Source organism: Pleurodeles waltl, chromosome 12 (assembly GCF_031143425.1).
Source record: "Pleurodeles waltl isolate 20211129_DDA chromosome 12, aPleWal1.hap1.20221129, whole genome shotgun sequence".
NCBI lineage: Eukaryota > Metazoa > Chordata > Amphibia > Caudata > Salamandridae > Pleurodeles > Pleurodeles waltl.
This window is the reverse complement of record NC_090451.1, coordinates 573,021,741-573,043,980: the sequence shown is the minus strand read 5'-3', so window position 1 is coordinate 573,043,980 and position 22,240 is coordinate 573,021,741.

The window sequence follows — 22,240 nt, the reverse complement described above, 5'->3', positions numbered from 1 at the left end:
GGGGTATGTCTCCATCTCCTGTTCATCTGAAGAGTGAGGAGCCGGTCACAAACTGAACAATGGAGCTACAACAGAACTTTGCATGCTGTTAACTTGTCATGGGTCAGTGTGATTTGTCCAGTATGTCCTAATTTCACCAGTGACAATGATATTTTCCAGGGCCTGCCCCTCCACCCTGAAATGACGTCCGCCTGTCCTGTGTGGAGGGACAGGTGGAAGTGAGGTAATTCCGCTGATGTTGGGTGCCGTTGCGGGATGTGGTCGGGAACCGCTGTGCAACACCTCATTGGTTAACATTATGCCCTACGGTTTACAGTGGCAAATGGGGATCTACGCCAGAGGTAACGGTATGCACCGCTGTGGACATAACCGCCATTTTTTAACTGATCCCTCACTTGCTACCTGATCTTCCACAGGAGAGAACCTACACTGCATGTGCTGCTGTCACCTGTGTCTGGAACCTACCATGGCCAGTGTGACCAGGAAAAGGGACACAGCCTTCACTTCGGAGGAGTTGGGGAGACTGGTGGATGGGGTCCTACCCCAGCACGGACTGATGTATGGGCCTCCAGACCAACAGGTGAGTACACTGTGAGCACAATGCATGTGGTATGCATATATGGAGGTATGCGTGAAGGCCTCGTGTAAGGGGGGTGGGTAGATGTTCCCTTGGTGGGGTATAGGTTGTGTAAGGGCCATGTGTGTGTAAATGGTGATGGATACGGGTATGGTGGGCCATATGTTTAACAGGCTGAACTATTTGTCGAAATCTATTTCCCTGTATCTATTTCCTCTGCATGGGAGCGCCCATCAAAAGAAGGGTATATGGTGTGCCATCGCCAAGGAGGTACTGATCCTGGGGGTCTATGGCAGGCGGAGCATCCACTGTCGGAAATGGTGGGAAGACCTGAGACGCTGGGCAAGGAAGATGGCGAAGGCCCAGCTGGGGATGGCCTCCCAACGAGGAAGGGGTGCCTGTCGAACCCTGACCCCCCTGATGCCCAGATACTGGTGGTGGCCTATCCTGAGCTGGATGGGTGCTTGAGGGCATCACAGCAGCACAAGAGGGCGAGTACAGTGTCCATCATTACAAATTACACATGGTAGGGTGATATCCGGGTGGGGGATGTGTGTCAGTGGGTGCCCCTAGGCCAGGCCTGACATTGCAGCATAGGTACCCTGGTGGCTAGGGTTCAGAAGGATAATCTTGCTACCTAGCTCGTAAGCATCCTCAACTGGTCAGGGTTGCGTGGGTCCCAGGTGTGCTGCATTTGTACCCCTCCCCATGCCTTAGCTGCTAACTATTTCTCTTCTAGTGATATGGCATATTGCCTAGGCCTGTTCCCTGTGTGTGAGGGTGCTGTGTACGCCAATGGTGGTGTTGGTGCAGCCATTGACCAAGTGTTTCCTTTGTCTCCTTCCCCCCATTTGTTTTTACATCCTGTCCTTATGTGCATTAGCATCATCTGGCGGAGGAGCAGAGGCACTGTCGACGGAGGGAGCCGCATCCCATAGGACCCAGGAGGCAGAGTCCACCGACGCTGAGGGCACCAGTGGGACGGAGGGCGAGGGGTGCACCACGGCAGAGACTGGAGGGGACAGTTCTGACACAGATACCTCCTCCGATGGAAGCTCCCTGGTGGTGGTGGACACTTCTGTGACCACCCCAGCTACAGGTACAGCCGCCACCCCCGTACCAGCACCACCCTCTCAACAGCCCCTCATCGAGTTGCCCATGCCGGCTCACCCAGGAGGGTGGGCATCTCCTTTGCCCCAGGAACCTCAGGCCCTGCCCCAGTTAGCCCTATTGCCCTGAGTGAGGAGGCTATTGGCCTCCTGAGATCCATCTCTGTAGGGCAGTCAACCATTGTGAATGCCATCCAGGGACTGGCATCCCAGATGCAACAAACTCATGCATTCCTGGGGGGCATTTACACTGGATTGGCGACCCAACAGAGATCGATTCAGGCTCTGGCCTCCTCTCTCGTGGCAGCCATTGTCCCTGTTTCTACCCTCCCCCTCCAAGTTCCACTGCCCAGTCCCATGCTCCTCACCCCAACCCATCCCAAGCACACAGGCAGACGAGCATGCACACAAGACAGTAAACAAGAGTGGTACAGGCAAACACAAGCACCACACTTCAACCCACAGGCACTTGCACAAACACCATCCAGATGCAGACACACCAACATCCACTATTTCCACTGTCTACCCATCCTCCTCCTTCACCACCTCCCACCCAGTTCTGACCACAATCACACCTGCATGCACTACATCATCATCCACTACCAGCATCACAACACCAAGCAGAACTCACACCTCACTAGTAGACACTGTGTCTGTCCCCCTTCCTAAGGTACACAAACGTAAGCACCCAGACACCCAACAGCCATCCACCTCACAACAGCATACAGGCCATGCACCTGCACATAAAAAGCAGCAGACAGACACCTCCAACAACCACTCCCTCTTCCTCCACTCCCATTCCTTCTCCCTCTTCCCGTCGCAATGTCCCTAAAAAACTGTTCCTATCAACCATTGACCTCGTTCTGACCTCTCCCCCATCCTGCACGTATGGGCAGGGTAGGAAGAACCCAGCCAAGCTCCTCAGCCACACAGTCCCCGAGTCCAGTCATCACCACACCCACTTGTAGTAGAAAACAACCCAGGCCACATGTCTTGAAGGTGAAGGAGCTTGCACCAGGCAGCCTCAAGGGAAAGGAGCCTGCCCCAGCTGCCAGAAAGACCAAGGAGCCTGCACCAGCAGGCAAGAAGGGAAAGGAACCTGCCCCAGCTGCCAGGAAGACCATGGAGCTTGCACCAGCAGGCAGAAGGACCATGGGGCCTGGAGAAGGAACAGTGACGGAGCCCCCACCACCAACCATGGTTGTGCAGCCGTCCAAGGTTGCAGGGGATGGGCAGGAGCCTTCCCCCACCAGCAGCAGCACCACCACTGAGCAGCCATCTGAGGTTGCAGGGAATGGGCAGGAGCCTCCCCCCACCAGCAGCAACACCACCACTGAGCAGCCGTCATCGCCGGCGGACCGTATGTAATCCTGCCTCCATGGGCTGCTGTGCGGCCTGCCCCTTGTAAAGCCTGTGGGTATGACACCTAGCTGAGAGACTGTGACCTTGCACTCCCCAGGAGGAAGAGCACAGGGCATGTTGCCCCCTCCAGAATCAGTGGGTAAGACACCCACATGCCCAACACTCCCCAGGATCGAGAACAAGGCACGGTTCCCCCTCCAGAGCCAGTAGGTACGACACCCACATGCCCAACACTCCCCAGGATCAAGAACAGGGCATGATGCCCCCTCCAGAACCAGTGGGTAAGACACTCACATGCCCAACAACGCCCCAGGATCAAGAGCACAGGGAATGATGCCCCCTCCAGAACCAGTGGGTGAGACACCCACTTGAGAGACTGTGACCTTGTACTCAACAGGACCAAGCAAAGGGCATGTTGCCCCCTCCAGAACCAGTGGGTATGACACCCAGCTGAGAGACTGTGGCCCATCACTCCCCAGGATCAAGCACAGGGCATGTTGCCCCCTCCAGAACCAGTGGGTGAGACACCCACAAGAGAGATTGTGACCTTGCACTCCATAGGACCAAGCACAGGGCATGTTGCCCCCTCCAGAACCAGTGGTCTTGTTCCATCTCCCGGACAAGGTGCCCCCCCATCCCCAGTCCCCCTGAGGTACCTGCCTATTTACCAACTGATGCCCCTGCAGTGTTCTCTCCATGGTGAAGCAGGTGACATGTGTGGCCTTGGACTTTGGCCTATGGCCTTGTGGCCTACACAAATAGTGGACTGGGCTGTGTCCCTTTTTCTGAAAATATGTATATCTATTATCTTTCCTAACATATTTTTCATGCTATGTTGATCTCATTATATTCACTTTTGCGAAATCGTTTTGTCCTTGCATTATTCATCCGAGTTACGGGGTAAAATTGTTTTTGTAATGCTGCTGTTTGTGTGTATGGTGTTGGGGGTGTGTGATGTGCGTGTGGGTGTCACTCTCTCCCCCCCCCTTGTGTGCTAGGTGGCTGTACTCACCATCGTCGTCTTCACCGGCGTTGGTGTTTGTGGTGGAGCAGAACGTAGAAGATCATGGGAAAGCCATGCAGTTCAGGCTCCATGGCGACGTGGTTGTTCCCTGTGTCTCCAATGGTGGGTCGTTTCGTTTCTGAGCTCAGTTTCCATAGCATTTACCTGGGAGATGTACTGGTCTGCCAAACATACCATCAGTACATTCATCGAATGATAACTCTTCCGGTTCCTGTACACCTGTTCACTCCTGCGTGGGGGGACCAGAGCTCCATGGGTGCCATCAATAGTACCTATGATGTTGGGGATATGTCCCAGGGCATAGAAGTCACCTTTCACTGTAGCCAAATCCTCCACCTGAGGGAAAACGATGTAGCTCCTGACGTGTTTCAGCAGGGCAGACAACACTCTGGACAACACGTTGGAAAACATAGGCTGGGACATCCCTGATGCCATGGCCACAGTTGTTTGAAATGATCCACTTGCAAGGAAATGGAGCACTGATAGCACCTGCACTTCAGGGGGTATTCCTGTGGGATGGCGGATTGCTGAGATCAGGTCTGGCTCCAACTGGGTACACAGTTCCTGGATTGTGGCACGGTCAAACCTGTAGGTGATGATCAAATGTCGCTCCTCCATTGTTAACAGGTCCACCAGCGGTCGGTACACCGGAGGATTCCGCCATCTCCTCAAATGTCCCAGCTGAAGGTGCCTTAGAAGGACAACAGCGACCACAGAGTCAACAAATTCCCAAGTATGTACCCACAGCTACACAGAACACGGCACCAAATACAAAACTCTTCCTGTATGTGTGTTGAGTGTAGGCCTAGGTATGTGTGACGCAGTAGTAAATGAAGCCATGTGGGCCCTTGAAATGGCGGCTGCCTGACCTCTAAACTGGGACAATGGGATGTGAGGTATCTGCGCTGGCATTGTACACCGTTGCGGTAGGCGGTCGTAGACTGCAGCGCAATGCTGCATTGGTTAACATTGGACCCTATGGGTCCCAGGAGCCAATGATGAAGTGCGCCGGCGGTGATGATACGCACCGCCGCGGACGTCACCGCCGCGGACGTCACCGCCGCGGACGTGACTGCCATCTTCTATCTGTTTAATCACTCGATACCTGATCTTCGACAGGAGAGGACCTACACTGCAAGTGCTGCTGTGACCTTGGTCTGGAAGAGACAAAGCTGCTGCGCCTGGGGAAAGGGGCCCTTGCCTTCACTGCTCAGGAGTTGGGGAAGCTAGTCGACGGGGTCCTCCCCCAGTACACGTTACTATACGGTCCTCCAGACCAACAGGTAAGTACACAGGGAGCACGTTGTATGGGCTATGCTGGGTGGAGAGGGCTGGATGTCAGTAGGAAGGGGGCAGAGTTCAGCGACCATGAAGGAATGTGAATGCATGTGCCACATGGCAAGGGTAGGGATGGGGGCCACTCACTTCGACGGTGCAGTTGGTAATGACTTCTCTTCTTCCCCTGTACATGTCACTGTACATGTCATGTAGGTCAGCGCCCACCAGAAGAAGGACATTTGGCGCGCCATCGCCAAGGACGTCCAGACCCTGGGGGTCCACCAGAGACGGGGCACCCACTGCCGTAAAAGATGGGAGGACATTCGCCGCTGGAGCAAAAAGATGGCGGAGGCTCAGCTGGGGGTGGCCTCCCAACGTGGGAGGGGTGCCCGTCGCACAATGACCCCCCTGATGTTCTGGATCCTGGCGGTGGCCTACCCGGAGTAAGATGGGCGCTTGAGGGCATCACAGCAGACACAAGGGGGTGAGTACACTCTCATTCTGCGGACTTTGTGCGCAGTGGAGGGGTCTGGGTGGGGGAGGAGCGCTGTGGGTTTCCCTAGGCCAGGGCGAGTTACGTAGGCTAGGCCCCTCCGTAATGCAGGCCATGTGGCACTCCACCCCACCTCTGTAGAGTGCCAAGTACAGGTATACATGCCCCTGTGTCATCTATGTGTGCAGATGTCCACCATAGCCATGTAGGCCAGATCCCAGGAATTGCATCTGTAGAGGCCAAGAGCATGGCATAGTGCAGGGGGCTGCTGTGTCTGTATTGTCCGCCAACGGTAGCGGTAAGCCATGCACTCAACCTGTCTTTCTTCTGTCGTTCCCCCCCCCCTTTTTGTGCTCCCCCTGTTCTTTTGTTCATCAGCATCATCAGGCAGAGGTACAGTGGCACCGGAGCACGAGGGAGCTGCATCCCTCATGGCCATGGAGGGCCACACCACAGACTCTGAATACACCAGTGGGACGGAGGGCGAGGGGAGATTCACGTCGGTCACTGGATCACCAAACAGCGACACGGACTCGTCCGCCGATGGGGGCTCCCTTGTGGTGGTGGCACCATCTGTGCCCCCCACTTCTACAGGTACAGCCACCACCACCCCTACCAGCACCGCCCTCCCAACAGCCCCTCAGCCTTCGCTCCGTGCCCGTTCACCCAGGAGGGTGGGCATCACCTTCGCCCCAGGCACCTCAGCCCCTGCCCCAGTCACCCCTGCTGCCCTCAGTGAGGAGGCCATTGACCTCCTCAGGTCACTCACTGTTGGGCAGTCTACCATTGTGAATGCCATCCAGGGTGTAGAAAGGGAGCTGCAACACGGTAATGCATTCCTGGAGGGCATTCATTCTGGTCAGGCTGCCCTTCATCGAACCCTGCAATCTTTGGCCTCAGCACTGATGGCAGCCATTGTCCCTGTGTCTAGCCTCCCCCCTCCAACTTCCTCCACCCAGACCCAGTCCCTTGTACCCCAGCCTATCCCAAGCACACCATCAGACAAGCATGCACACACCTCAACACACAAAAGTAGCTCAGGCAAACATAAGCACCACACAACCCACAGGTACTCACACAAGCATCACCCACATACAGACACAGCAACATCCACTGCCTCCACTGTGTCCCCCTCCTCGTCGTCTCCCTCCTCCCTCCCAGTGTCGTCTACACTCTCACCTGCATGCACTACATCTACAGGCACTAGGACTCGCACCAGAACACCCAGCACCACACCCCGCTCACCTGCACTCACCACCCCCACTACCATTTACACGTCCCCTGTGTCCACTACCATTGTGTCTGTGACGCCCCCTCCCAAAGTACACAAACGCGGGCACCCACACACCCAACATCCATCCACCTCACGACAGCCTCCAGTACCTGCACCTGCACCCAAATCACCTAAAGTTACACCTCCTACAACCACCTCCTCTTCCTCCACTCCCAGACCCCCTCCAGCTACCCAACCCAGTGTTTGTCAGAAACTCTTCCTCAGCAACGTTGACCTCTTTGCCACCACCCCCACCCCTCCAATTCATAGGTCCCGTAGTAGCACCTCAGCCAAAACAAATCCGGTACCAGTGGTGCGTGTTAAAGGTGTGTGGAGTGCACCGCCCACCAGGGCAGCCAGTGTGACATGGAGCCAAAGCACTGCCAGTCCACCCCCTGTAAAGCACCTTAAGTTGGAAAGTGGCCGACGGGAGAGGGTGAAGACTCCTGCCGGCAAAACAGCTCACAAGGGTCCCGGGGGGAGTGCCGAGTCAGCTGTGACTCCTTCCAAGGTGGTGAAGGGGCAGAAGAAGTCTCCAAAGTCTGGTAAGAGCAGCACAGCGGAGAAGGGCGCCATCCTCTCCGCCGGCCGGAACGCCACCGCCAGGACTCTCGTCACTGGTCCGGAGACCACTGCCAGAGTCAGTGCCCTGGAGGGCAGCAGTATCGTCACTGGTCAGGAGACCACCGCCAGAGTCAGTGCCCTGGAGGGCAGCAGTATCGTCACTGGTCAGGAGACCACCGCCAGAGTCAGTGCCCTGGAGGGCAGCAGTATCGTCACTGGTCTGGAGACCACCGCCAGCATCAGTGACCTGGAGGGCCCCGGCAGCCACAGCCCCGCTGGGCACTTAGGGACCGTAATGCCACACACTGCTGCACAGGTCAGAGACAGCAAAGGCAAGCACCGCTGAACAGGGCAAAGACCGCCATGGTGAAGACCGCTGAACAGGGCAAAGCACCGCTGAAGAGGGCAAAGACAGCCATGGCAATGCACCGCTGAACAGGCCAAAGACCGCCATGGTGAAGACCGCTGAACAGAGCAAAGCACCGCTGAACAGGGCAAAGACTGCCATGGTGGAGACCGCTGAACAGGGCAAAGCACCACTGAACAGGGCAAAGACAGCAAAGGCAAGCACCGCTGAACAGGGCAAAGACCGCCATGGTGAAGACCGCTGAACAGGGCAAAGCACCGCTGAACAGAGCAAAGACCGCCATGGCAAAGCACCGCTGAAGAGGCCAAAGACCGCCATGGTGAAGACCGCTGAACAGAGCAAAGCACCGCTGAAAAGGGCAAAGACCGCCATGGTGAAGACCGCTGAACAGGGCAAAGCACCGCTGAACAGGGCAAAGACAGCAAAGGCAAGCACTGCTGAACAGGGCAAAGACCGCCATGGTGAAGACCTCTGAACAGGGCAAAGACCGCCAAATCAAGCATCGTTAGCCCATGTGCAGCTGGGACAGTGACGGAACTGGGACCGTCACGGGAAGCGTGATGCACTCTGGGCACCATTCCCCCTCCAGAACCAATGGAGATCTGCATCCACTCTGTCTGTCCTTAGCAGGATGAAGCACTCTGGGCACGAGTCCCCCTCCAGAACCAGTGGAGACCTTGATCCACTTGAAAAACTGTGGCTTTGCACTCCCCAGGATGGTACAGTGGGCAAACCACCCACTGTAGAGACTTGAGAGACTGTGGCTTTGCACTCCCCAGGATGGTACAGTGGGCAAACCACCCACTGTAGAGACTTGAGAGACTGTGGCTTTGCACTCCCCAGGATGATACAGTGGGCAACCCACCAACTGTAGAGATTTGAGAGACTGTGGCTTTGCACTCCCCAGGATGGTACAGTGGGCAAACCACCCACTGTAGAGACTTGAGAGGCTGTGGCTTTGCACTCCCCAGGATGGTACAGTGGGCAACCCACCCACTGTAGAGACTTGAGAGGCTGTGGCTTTGCACTCCCCAGGATGGTACAGTGGGCAACCCACCCACTGTAGAGACTTGAGAGACTGTGGCTTTGCATTCCCCAGGATGATACAGTGGGCAACCCACCCACTGTAGAGATTTGAGAGACTGTGGCTTTGCACTCCCCAGGATGGTACAGTGGGCAAACCACCCACTGTAGAGACTTGAGAGGCTGTGGCTTTGCACTCCCCAGGATGGTACAGTGGGCAACCCACCCACTGTAGAGACTTGAGAGGCTGTGGCTTTGCACTCCCCAGGATGGTACAGAGGGCAACCCACCCACTGTAGAGACTTGAGAGACTGTGGCTTTTCACTCCCCAGGATACATCAATGGGCATGGAGCCCCGTCGTGGATCTGGCGTGGTGCTGTAATCCGGCTGAGGTGGCCCCCCCTTCCCTTCACCCTGAGGTGCCTGTTGTATTTCTATCTGATGCCTCTGCAGTGTTCTCTCCGTTTGTGGACAGGTATCTAGTGTGGGCCTCGCCCATGAATTTTGGGCCCAGTGGTCCCCGGACATTGATATGTGCATACCTGCAGTACTACTCGTGATGTATGATTTTTGAATGTTTATATATATCTGTATATATTTGGTTACTGTATTGTACATTACAATGTTTGAACTGATTTCCTTTTGTCTTTGCATTCTTCCGGGGGGGTTGTGGGTTGTTACTGTGCTGTTTGGAAATGCATTGGTGTGTGTGTTGTAGTGGGTGAGGGTCGGGTTGGGGGTGGGGGTGTTGCGTTTGTGTCCCCCTGACTTTTGCCTCCCCCTCCCCTATGTCGTATGTGCAGTACTCACCGTTGTCTTCGGCGCCTACGTTGCTGGTGATCGTAGAGGAGCAGGAAGACAAGCGCAGGGAGTATTTGTAGTTCGGGCTCCATGGTGGAGTGTGTTAAGGTGAGTGTTTTCCCATTGGAAAAGCTGTTTCCGCCATGTTTTTATCCACGGTGAATCCGCCCCAGAAAAGGTGGCGGATTGGCGGGTTGTGATACTGTGGGCGGTACATTGTCTCCCGCCTGTCTGTTGGCAGTGACCGCTGCGCTGCTTGCTGTACCGCCGTGGCGGTCGGAGTGTTAAAGTGGCTGTCTATGTTGGCAGTTTCCGCCACGGTCATAATTCCATTTTTTTGTCCGCCGGCCTGTTTGCGGTATTACCGCAGCTTTAACACCGTCCGCCAGGGTTGTAATGACCACCACAATCTTCTATAAAATACAGTGCCCACTCATCAGTGTCAGTTCCAAATTTTAGAGCATCATTTACCCATAGAAGCATATGTATGTGAGGAGCACCTCTTATGTGAGGGTGTGTATGAGTGGCTACATGGCTGTGTGTGTGGATGTGTGAGTAGTTGTATGGGTGAGTGAGTAGATATGTCGGTGGGTGTGTGGGTCCGTTAGTGTGTATGTGAGTGGATGTATGGATATATGAGTGGGTGTGTGAGTAGCTGTAGGCGTCTGTGAGTAGATATGTGAGTAACTGTATGAGTGTGTGAATATGGAGGTTATTGCTGTATGGGTGAGTGAGTGGTTGTGTCAGTGGCTGTCTGAGTGAGTAAGTGGGTGTGTGTCAGTAGTTTTATGGGTCTGTGAATGACTAGATGAGTAGTTGTATGTGTGTGGATGTACAAGAGTTTGTATGGGGCACGAGTGGGTGAGGGAGTGGTTATGTGGATGATGTAATCAGCAATGTCATCAGTGATGTTACTGACCTTGTCATGATTGATGTAATATGTGAGGTCATAAGCAGTGCTTTACGGGGTTGCAAGTTATAGTTAGCTCAGGTAACTATAACTGCTGAATTTCACTGTTTTTTACATGTGAAATGTGAGCCTAACTATGTCACTGTAACCTTTGGTTTTTAAGTGAATTTCTGAGGGTTTTTATTTCTATTTCCCAACTATAACGTCCCTGTAACCTTTGGGTTTTTTAGTGAATTTCAAAGGTTTTTTATTTTAATCCCTAACTATGTAATTTATGTAAAATATGTTTTTTAGTGAATTTCAAAGAGTTTTTTTCATTTTAATTCGTAAGTATAACATAATTTTAACCTATTTTATTCAGTGAATTGGACTATCTGTCAGTGTGTTGTGAATGTGTGAGTTGGTACGTAATTTACTACATAAATGTGTGAGCAAATCTGTGAGTGAGATTATAAGTGGAGTAGTTATAAGTACCTTCTTTGGTCTTATAGTACATAACAAACAATGAGGCAAATACCCTCTAACCCTTATGACCAGGGAAGTAAATGCAAATAGAATAATGGTCGATGCAAGGGGGTAAGTTATTCTGAATAACACACAGTCCATCGTGCACAGCCAGGAGTTCCATGACAAGTTGCCCTGGCCCGTTGAAAGTATATCATCAGATTCAATCTGACTAATAACGTGAGCCCTGGATTTCATTGATGCACGGCGCTCTAAAGGTATTTGATCTGGAACACAAATACCTACCACTGGATAATTACTCGACCCCCAGACCTCAGGACACCATCAAGCAATTACACGAAGATGTCCCTGACCACCAGATTGTATTCCCACACTGGATTTTAGGTGCTACCGACTTGAATCTCCCTGTCCTGATGATGACCCAATTTTGATTTGTTTCTGCAACTGGGTCGAAACGTCGACATATCTTTGAGTGTGGAATATAGAAATATAAAGGACTTTTATGTGTCTTCAGCGCTTCCTGGACTGACGGAGCCACTAGAAGTCCTTAATATTCTGAAAACCACTCTTTGTACATACTGTGTATATATCACCTTCACTTCTTTGCACTTTTTTTCACCTTCACTGTTTTGACTAGGAGCACCTATTCAGACAAATGCGAACTTTATGTCTAGAATAACATGTTTAAAGAAATATACACCTTATGTCTGGAATAACATGTCTAAAGAAATACACAATGTAATACATTTCTATTGATGTCACATTGTTTGTACGCATAGAATTACTTTAGTCATAGGATTACCGTGGAAGTCTAGGTTATTTGCTTGGTCATATAGTAGCATAGAAGGTTAACATGCATTCTGGGAAGCACATCATGACAGAATTTTATATTATGTAGATAAGTGAGTGTGCTAATGCTTTTAAAATGGGGATCATTTTGTTAGCTATAGCTTATAAATTGTAATGGTTCTAATATAGTCTAATGAGGTATGAACAATAAGTGAGTCCTATACCTTGTAATCGTCACTATTCCAAGTAACCCATCCCTGGAGTGTTTTATATAATATTATGAGAGGAATAATGTCCAACGCCTATATTATTATTTATCACTTTGTTTGTTTTTTCAGTACATTTTGTTTTATTTTTTTGCTGGGGTTCGTGAATCCATCACAACCCCTCCCGTCTCGTCTTTCCAGATTTGCGGAAGGTTTGCGAATCCGGTGTGGTTTTTATAGCACTTCCAAAAACATATATACAGACATTACATTTATTGTTTGACTTCAGGGGTTTAGTGGTAAAACTTAATGAATGAAAATGAAAAAAAGTGTTATGAATGTTTAAATGACTTTTCTGGAGTCCGCGATGGTATCGCAAACTCCATGTGACTCTGAAAGAAATGTTTTTTATTGGCTACCATACTTTTCAATCATAGTAACAGGAAGTCTCTGCCCTTTTTTCCCATGCTTTAGGTGCGGCTGTCACTTTTTACAATTCATTCTGAATCTATTTCTGTTTTTGAAGAAAAGGAACAATTTTCACAGTTATGCTGCCATGAGTAACATAATCCAAATAGGTCAGCAATAGGTGTGCTCCTGGGTGTGTGTTAAAGTATGCATCATCATGTGCTGAATGTAGTAGTGTATGCATCAGTGTGTGTCTGAGTGTGTCACTGTATGCATTAACCTTTGCCTAGGTGTGTTAGCATATGTATCAGACTGTATCTGAGTGTGTTATTGTATGTATAAGGGTGTGCCTGGGTGTGTCAGTGTATGTATCAGTGTGTACAAAGGTGGGAGAGTATATGTGAATGTGTGGTAGGTGTTAATGGATACCTGGGTGTGTCAGTGTGTCTCTGTGTGTCTAGGTATATGCATCAGTGTGTGGCTGGATGTGTCAGTGTATGCATGAGTGTGTTCTTGGTAATGTTAGTGTATACATCAATGTGCTCCTGTGTGTGTTGGTAGATGCATCAGTTTGTGCCAGATGTGTGAGTGTAAATATCAGTGTTTCCCTGGGTTTATCAGTATGTACATCAATGTGTGCCTGGGTGTGTCAGCATGTGCATCATTGTGTTCCAGGGTGTGTTAGTGTATGCATTAGTGTGTATTTGGATGTGTTAGAGTATACATTAGAGTCTGTCTGGGTGTCTAAGGATGTGCTGGGTATGTTAGCGTATGTGTCAGCATGTGCTGGTTGTAGCAGTGTAGGCATCAGTGTGTGCCTTGGTGTATTAGTGTATGCATGAATATGTGCCTAGGTGTCGTAGCATATGTATCTGAATGTTTCTGGGTGTGTTAGTGTGTGTGTCATTATGTGCCTGGGTGTGTCAGTGTATATATGAGCATATCTGAGTGTATCACTTTATGTCTAATAGGTGTGTGCCTGGGTGTGTTAGTGTATGTATCAGTCTTTACAAAGGTGTGTGAGTGTATGTGAATGTGTGCCTAGGTGTCTTACTGTATATATCAGTGTGTCTGTGTGTGTAAGTGTATGTATCCCTGTGTGTCTGGGTGTGTAAACATTAGTGTGTGCCAGAGTGTGTCAGTGTATGCATCAGTATGTGCCTGGGTGTGTGATTGTATGCATGAGTGTGTTCCTGGTATGCATCAGTGTGTGGCTGGATGTGTCAGTGTATGCATCAGCATCTGCTTTAGTGTGTCAGTGTATGCATAAGTGTGTGCCATGCTGTGTTAGTGTATGCATGAGTGTGTGCCTGGGTGTGTCAGCGTGTGTTTCGATGTGTGTTTGTGTGTACTGATATATGTATCAGTTTGTGCCTGGGTGTGTCCGTGCATGAATGAGTGTGTGCTTGAGTGTGTTAGTGTTTACATCTAAGTGTACCTGGGGTCTAAGGATGTGCATCAGTGTGTTTCTGGATGTGTTAGCATATGCATCAGTGTGTGCTTGGTGTAACTGTAAATGCATCAGTGTGTGTCTGGGTGTGTCACTATAGGCATAGATATTTGCCTAGGTGTGTTAGCATATGTATCAGAATGTGTTTGGATGTATCAGTGTATGTATACGTGTGTGCCTGGGTGTATCAGTGTATATATCAGTGTGTACATAGGTGTGTGAGTGTATGTGACTGTCGGGTAGGTGTGTTAATGTATATATCAGAGTATGTCTGGCTGTGTTAGTGTATCCATCAGTGTGTGCCTGGAAGTGTCAGTGTATGCATCAGTGTGTGTTTCGGTGTGTTAGAGTATGTGTGATTGTTTGCCTGGCTGTGTCAGGGTACTTATGAATGTGTACCTGGGTGTGTCAGTGTGTACATCAGTGTGTCTCTGCAGGTCTAGGTATATGCATCATTGTGTGCTTGGTTCTGTCAATGTATGCATGAGTGTGTGTTTGGTTATGTTGGTATATACATTTGTTTGTTCCTGGTTGTGTTAGTGCATGCATGAGTGTGTGTCTGGGTGTGTTAGTGTATGCATAGGTGTGTGCCTGGGTTTGTCACTCTATGCATCAATGTGTGCCTGGGTGTGTGATTGTATATATCATAGTTAACATGGGTGTATCAGTGTGTACATTAGTGTGTGTGGGGGACCCCCCGTCTGTCAGCATGTGTGTCAGGGTGTTCCTGGGTATGTTAGTGTATGCAAGCGTGTATACTTCAGTGTGTTAGTGTATACATCAGTGTCTATCTGGGTGTCTAAGGTTGTGGGTCACTGTTTTCCTGGGTATGTTACTGTATGACTCATTGTGTTCTGGCTGCAGCAACATATGCATCAATGTGTGTCTGGGTAGGTCAGTGTATGCATGAATATGTGCCTAGGTGTCTTAGAGTATGTATTAAAATGTGTCTGGGTGTGTTACTGTATGCGTCAGTGTAAACCTGGGTGTGTCATTGTATGCTTCAGCGTGTGTTTTGGTGCATTAATGCATGTGTTATTTTTTGTCTGGCTGCGTCAGGGTATCCATGAGTGTGTACCTAGGTGTGTCAGTGTGTGGATCAGTGTGTTTCTGTGTTTTTAGGTATATGCATTAGTGTGTTCCTGGCTTTGTTAGTGTATGCATCAGTGTGTACAAAGTTGTGTGAGTGTATGTGAATGTGTGCGTAGGTGTGTTAGTGTATATATCATAGTGTATCTGGGTGTGTCAGTGTATGCATCAGTGTATGTCCGGGTGTGTGAGTGTCCGTATCAGTGTGTACCTGGGTGTGTTAGTGTATGTATGAGTGTTTACTTAGGTGTCTCAGTGTATGCATCAGTGTGTTTGTGGGTGTGTTAGCGTGTGCATGATTATGTGTGTCTGAGGGTGTTAGGGTATGCATGAGTGTGTGCCTGGGTGTGAGAATGTGTGCATATGTCTATGCCAGGCTGTGTTTTAATTGATCTGTATTGCTGTTGTAGATTTATCGGCTACTTGGACAAAGTACATGTACGGGTGATATATGAATCAACCAAGATGAAGTTAGTTACCTACGTACTGCAAAGAAAGATGTCCTTTAATCTGTGTTGGTTACAGTTTATATTATTAATTTATATAATAAAACTTCACAATCTGTAAAAGACAAGTTATTAATAACAAAACACAGGATACTTTTATCATTGTTGAGCAATTATGCATATTATTTTAGCATCTCATGTTCCCTTTGTCACTGTTCTCAGCTTCTATACTTTTGCACTATAATTAAAGTGTGTACAGATACCCATTATTTAACAGTGGGGGGAAAACAGTCATATGGGCTGTAGAAAAAAAAACAAAGTACATAGATTCTTATTTCAAATGAACATTACTATGATTGACACTCACAGCAAATATGTTTCAGCTGTTTTACCTATACTTGTTAAATAATCTAAAGTATATTATAGTTTTATTATATAATTAATGTGTATGGATCATGGTGGCAGGTAGAAAGGTGAATAAAGACATCACCCTTGGTAGGTCGCATGATGTCATTAAATTAGGTAATGTATTCAACAGGAGTAAAGTGTATCAGTATGGGTATCATTTTTGTAATTTTCCAGCTGTTCTTCAAATAGAAGTTTAGCATTGTCCCTTCTTCTCTTCAGTAGATGTTTGTCTTGGTTTAAACTTATGGTCTTATGGTATTGTATTAAAAGTCACAGAGGTGTACTAATCCATTTCTTCTGTAGTAATACCCCTTAGAACTTTGGTTTGAGAAAGAGAAGGTAATAATTTAGCAATTTATAGGGTAATCTCTGCTTTAATGTAAGGTTGCTATCATTACACTCTGTCCATCCAGTTCTATTTTTTACATAGATGGTATAATGAACAGATGTCACACTTATTCCTCCATGAAAAATATTGGCTATTCAGGTCCACATTTGACCAGAAATAGAGATTTGTCCAGCTTTAAAATTAGTAATTTGAGTTTTTCATTTAGTTCCATCTGCATTGCATTGCTGAAGCATTAGGATGATATGCTTGCTAGTTCTTATTATGTTCAAAGTTGATAGCATATCTGAGTTGCAGTTTGTGCAGGTATTATTCTGTGGTGCATCTTTGATCAATTTGTCACAACTGAAAGTTTTACAGGTTGGTAGAGTTATGTAGATAAATCATTCTGAATCTATTTCTGTTTTTGGAGAAAAGGAATAATTTTCACAGTCATGCTGCCAAGAGTACCTTAGTCCAAATAGGTCAGCAACAGGTACCATCTCTTCTTATAAGATACCAAGTAGGACCATCAAGAATTCTTGTGCGTCCTCTTGAGTGTTTTGAGTGAAGTGTACAGATCCAGTGCATAGATCTGCAAGATCTCTCATAAAAGATGCACAATTTGTTTTTGTTCTATCACTGCAAAAGCGTTCTAACAAGCTAAAGAGTACAATCTTTCATCCTTATTCTGTTTAATATCATGAACAAGATGTAGTAAAGAGAAAAGTGCATTGAGAACTACACTTGGCATAGAAGTTGATTTCAGAGAGGTTTAAAAACTGGCAACAATTTTTTTCAGTATTTTTAGTATTTTTTCCTCCAATACTTTCTTCATTTATTTTTTCCTTTTTCTCTCAGGAATATCAGCATGGTCCTCTGAATTTGTTTGTTTCAGAAAGATTCAAGTCTTTTTATGAACTGGGTCCTGTCCTAAGTGAGGAGCATACAGGCACCTCAAACGGTTATACTTTACCTCACAACTTGAATACAAATTTACTTTACTGTCATCAAACTCTATCAGATACAAATCAAACAAAGTTCTAATCTGTGACAATGCTACATATGGCTTAACTTCTTTGAATACAGTGTTACCAATATTAGTAACTGCAGCATCTAATCTTAAACCTTGAGATTTATATATTATTACAGCATATGCTGAAGACACCGTAAACTTTTTTCTGCAAACATACAAGTCTTTTACAAGTAAGAAACTCACAACAGATCTTGCTACCTCCTTTACACCTTCAATTTGATCAACCTTTAGTGCCAAGTATTCTACCCTCATTCCTGTTTGGAAACAAAATGAAATACATTATTTTGCCGATGGCTCCATTAACTAATCCTTCCTCAACATTTAAATTACAGTGCAAAATCACCTGACAATGCTAACAAACTCATAAACATTTCTCTAATCCTGCAGTTTTTAAAAGAGACTCCTCCAGTGCATCCAATTTTGATTGCAGTTTTTCATTCAATAGTACTGTTACTCCCTGGTTCTCCATCTTATCAATTGATGTCAGATCCAATATTTCTTGTTTTTCCAGTTAAAGAATGTGTTCATCAAAAGTGGAAATCTTTTGAAGAGTAGGCTTTAGACATACAATTGATTTTTCTTCTTGTATAAACATATATTAGCTGTGCTGCAGATATTTTGTAGAGAATAAGGGGCATATTTATACTCTGTTTGCGCCGGATTTGTGTCGTTTTTTTTTACGCAAATCCGACGCAAAGCTAACTCCATATTTATACTTTGGCGTTAGACCCGTCTAGCGCCAAAGATTTTGGAGTTTGTGTCATTTTTTAGCGTGGACACCTACCTTGCGTTATTTAGATGCAAGGTAGGCGTTCCCTTCTAAAAAATGACTCTAAGGCATGTGTGCCTTATTTAAACTCCCGTGCAAAAATGACGCAAGGGAGTGGGCGGGCCTTAAAAAATGACGTCCAGCCGCTTTTGCGTCATTTTTTAACGCCTGGTCAGGGCAGGCGTTAAGGGACCTGTGGGCTCGGAAGGAGCCCAGAGGTGCCCTCCCATGCCCCCAGGGACACCCCCTGCCACCCTTGCCCACCCCAGGAGGACGCCCAAGGATGGAGGGACCCATCCCAGGGAACTTAAGGTAAGTTCAGGTAAGTATTTTTTTCGTAATTTGTTTGTGGCATAGGGGGGCCTGATTTGTGCCCCCCTACATGCCACTATGCCCAATGACCATGCCCAGGGGACATAAGTCCCCTGGGCATGGCCATTGGGCAAGGGGGCATGACTCCTGTCTTTGCTGAAACAGGAGTCATTTCAATGGGGGTTGGGCGTAAAAATAAATGGCGCAAATCGGGTTGAGGCCAAAATTTTGCCTCAGCCTGACTTGCCCCATTTTTTGACGGCCAAGCTCCATTTTCCCCTACGCCGGCGCTGCCTGGTGTGAGTCATTTGTTTTGACGCACACCAGTCCGCAGCGCCGGCTAACGTCATCCAATAAATAAGGCGCCCGCATGGCGCTTTGGAATGGCATTAGCCGGCATTAAAATTTTTGACGCACAACTGCGTTGGCGCAGTTGTGCATCAAAAAGTATAAATATGGGCCTAAGTTCTTTATAAGTCGTGTTTCCAAAGAATAGATCCCTTTTTTTAAAGAATTTCTACTCTAATATATTTTAGAGTATTTACACGTTCCATATCACATGCTTGAAACATGTAGTTGTTTGTACTAAAAATATAACCATATGTTTACATTTTCAATACTTCCTAATGAATTCTGAGTTTCTTCATGTGGAAGTATTTTGAAGACAGGCTGTCCTTTTACAGGGGTCAGTTGTGGTAAATGTCCAAAAAGAAAACATGTTTTCCACCACAAAAGTACATCATAATCTGTCTTCAGTATCTGCTTTATTCTGAAATAGACAAAGGCCAGCATTAGGTATGAGACCATGCTCACCTCATCTATGATTAAAAGTTTCAATTTCTTCAAAACTCTGGAAACCTTGTGACAGACTTATCCAGATAACATTTGGGACTCCAGTTTATTGTTGTGTCCAACAGGGAGCATAAGAAGATAATGCAAAGTAATTCCTTTGATGATGTGTGCATTTAATTCAGTAGGGGCTAATACTAAACATGATAAAATAGAGTTTGTGGTATTCTGTAAATAGATGGTTAAAACTTGTATTACATTTTTTTTTCCAGTTCCAACTTGTCGCTGACATGCACAAGAATTAGGGTAACACTTCAATATTTACATTTATGGTTTTCGTGAAGGAATCCACAATCTATTTCTTGTTTCACTTCTATGTATATTTCTTTTTGCTCATTATTAGGTTGTCCTACTAACTGTTCCAAGTCAGCATTTTCTTCTCTTACTTGTTGCTTTGCTGTCTCTGCTTTCTTCATTGCAATGGTAGCTTCATTGGCTGTCCAAGAGTATCCTGACTGAGAAATGCAGAACTCTGGAGGTGTTGTGAACCTTCCTTTGCATTTCAGGAGCAATTGTTTGTTCTTGATCAATTTCTTCATTGAATGATTTCAGGTAGTTAGGAATTATTAGACACTGAGGGGCATATTTATACTCCGTTTGCGCCGAATTTGCGTCGTTTTTTTCGATGCAAATTCGGCGCAAAACTGACGCCATATTTATACTTTGGCGTTAGACGCGTCTAGTGCCAAAGTATGAGGAATGAGCGTAATTTTTTTGCGTGAACGCCTTCCTTGCGTTAATGAGATGCAAGGTAGGCGTTCCCGTCTAAAAAAATGACTGCGACGCAAATGCGTCGTATTTATACTCCCGGGCAAAAATCACGCCCGGGAGTGGGCGGGGCAAAAAAACCCGCATTTGCGCCTCTTTTTAACGCCTGGGTCAGGGCAGGCGTTAAGGGACCTGTGGGCTCAGAATGAGCCCAGAGGTGCCTTCCCATGCCCCCAGGGACCCCCCCTGCCACCCTTGCCCACCCCAGGAGGACACCCAAGGATGGAGGGACCCATCCCAGGGACATTCAGGTAAGTTCAGGTAAGTATATATATATATTTTTTTATATTTTCTTTTGGCATGGGGGGCCTGATTTGTGCCCCCCTACATGCCACAATGCCCAATGACCATGCCCAGGGGACATAAGTCCCCTGGGCATGGCCATTGGGCAAGGGGGCATGACTCCTGTCTTTACTAAGACAGGAGTCATGTAAATGGCGTCTGGGCGTCGTTAAAAATGGCGCAAATCGAGTGGAGGCGATTTTTTTGCCGCAACCTGACTTGCCCCATTTTAAGACGCCCTAACGCCATTTTCCCCAACGCCGGCGCTGCCTGGTGTATGTGGTTTTTTTCCACGCACACCAGGCAGCGCCGGTCTGCTAGCGCCGGCTAACGCCATTCAATAAATACGGCGCCCGCATGGCACTTCAGAATGGCGTTAGCCGGCGCTAATCTTTTTGGCGCAAAACTGCGATAGCGCAGTTTTGTGTCAAAAAGTATAAATATGGCCCTGAGGGCCTTATTTATACTTTTTGGTGCAAAACCATTTTTTAGCACCAGCTGGGCACCATATTTATGGAATGGTGCAAGCCGGTGCAAAGGGTAGGCTAGCATAAAAAAAAAAATGACGTCAGGCAGGTTAGAATCAAAATAAATGACTCTAACCAGATCAGCGTAATTTTTTAACGCTAAGGGGCATATTTATACTCTGTTTACACTGAATTAGCATAATTTTTTTTAACTCTAATTCAGTGCAAAGCTAACTCCATATTTATACTTTGGCGCTAGACCCGTCTAGCACCAAATTGAGGGAGTTGAAGTCATTTTTTGGAAGTAGAAACCTACCTTGTCTTAATGAGATGCAAGGTAGGCGTTCCCGTGCAAAAAATTACTCTATGGCCTTAACGCCATATTTATACCCCCATGCAAAAATGGTGCAAGGGAGGGAGGAGGGGTCAAAAATTGGTGCAAAGCTTGCTTTGCCCCATTTTTTTAAAGCCTGGGTCAGGGCAGGCGTTAAGGGACCTGTGGGCCAATTTCCATGGTGGAACACCATGGAATAAGCCCACAGGTGCCCTCCCCAGGCCCCAGGAACACCCCCACCTACACCAGAGGGACTGCGGAGGATGGGGGACCCCATTCCTGGTAAGTACAGTTAGGATTGCATTTCATTTTTGAAAGTGCCATAGGGGGCCCTGAAATAGGCCCCCATACATGGCACAGGGTGCAATGGCCATGCCCAGGGGACCCTTGTGCTCTGTGCTGGCCACTGGGGTGGTGGGCATGACGCCTGCCTTTTCTAATGCAGGAGTCGTGGCATGGTAGGTTTAGCACCATAAAATGACGCTAATCTGGTTAGAGTCATTTTTTTGTTACTCTAAGCTGCCTAAAGTATGTATTTATGTATATAGATATTTCTAAAGCGCGTTCCGGCCTTGGCATCGAAGCGCTAGAGGGCCTGAAAGGGAGAAGTGCAGCAGACTAACCAGATAGTTAGCCTGGAAACAGCCAACTCTTCACCCACTTCCTGAAAGTCAGGAAGTTTGTTCCTTCCTGACATCCAAAGGAAGGGAGTTCCAATACCTAGCAGCTGCCAGAGTGAAGGCTTTGTCTCCCCATTTAGCTCTTCATGTTCAACAAACATGGATCAAATAAGCATTTTTAGATCTGAGTTCGCATCCTGGGTGGGCAATACCACCGAAGTCTAGCTGCAAAGAAGTCTGCTCCCCCTCCAGGTACAGCCTTAAACATTAAACAAAGAATTTTAAAGATAATCCTCTTCCCGACCGGGAGCCAGTGAAGATGCTTAAGACTGTGGCTGGCCGAAGCCGAGCGAGGGAGCTCCAATATCAGACGGGCCGCATTATTTTGGATCAACTGAAGTTTAATCAAGGACATTAAGGCCCTCATTCCAACCC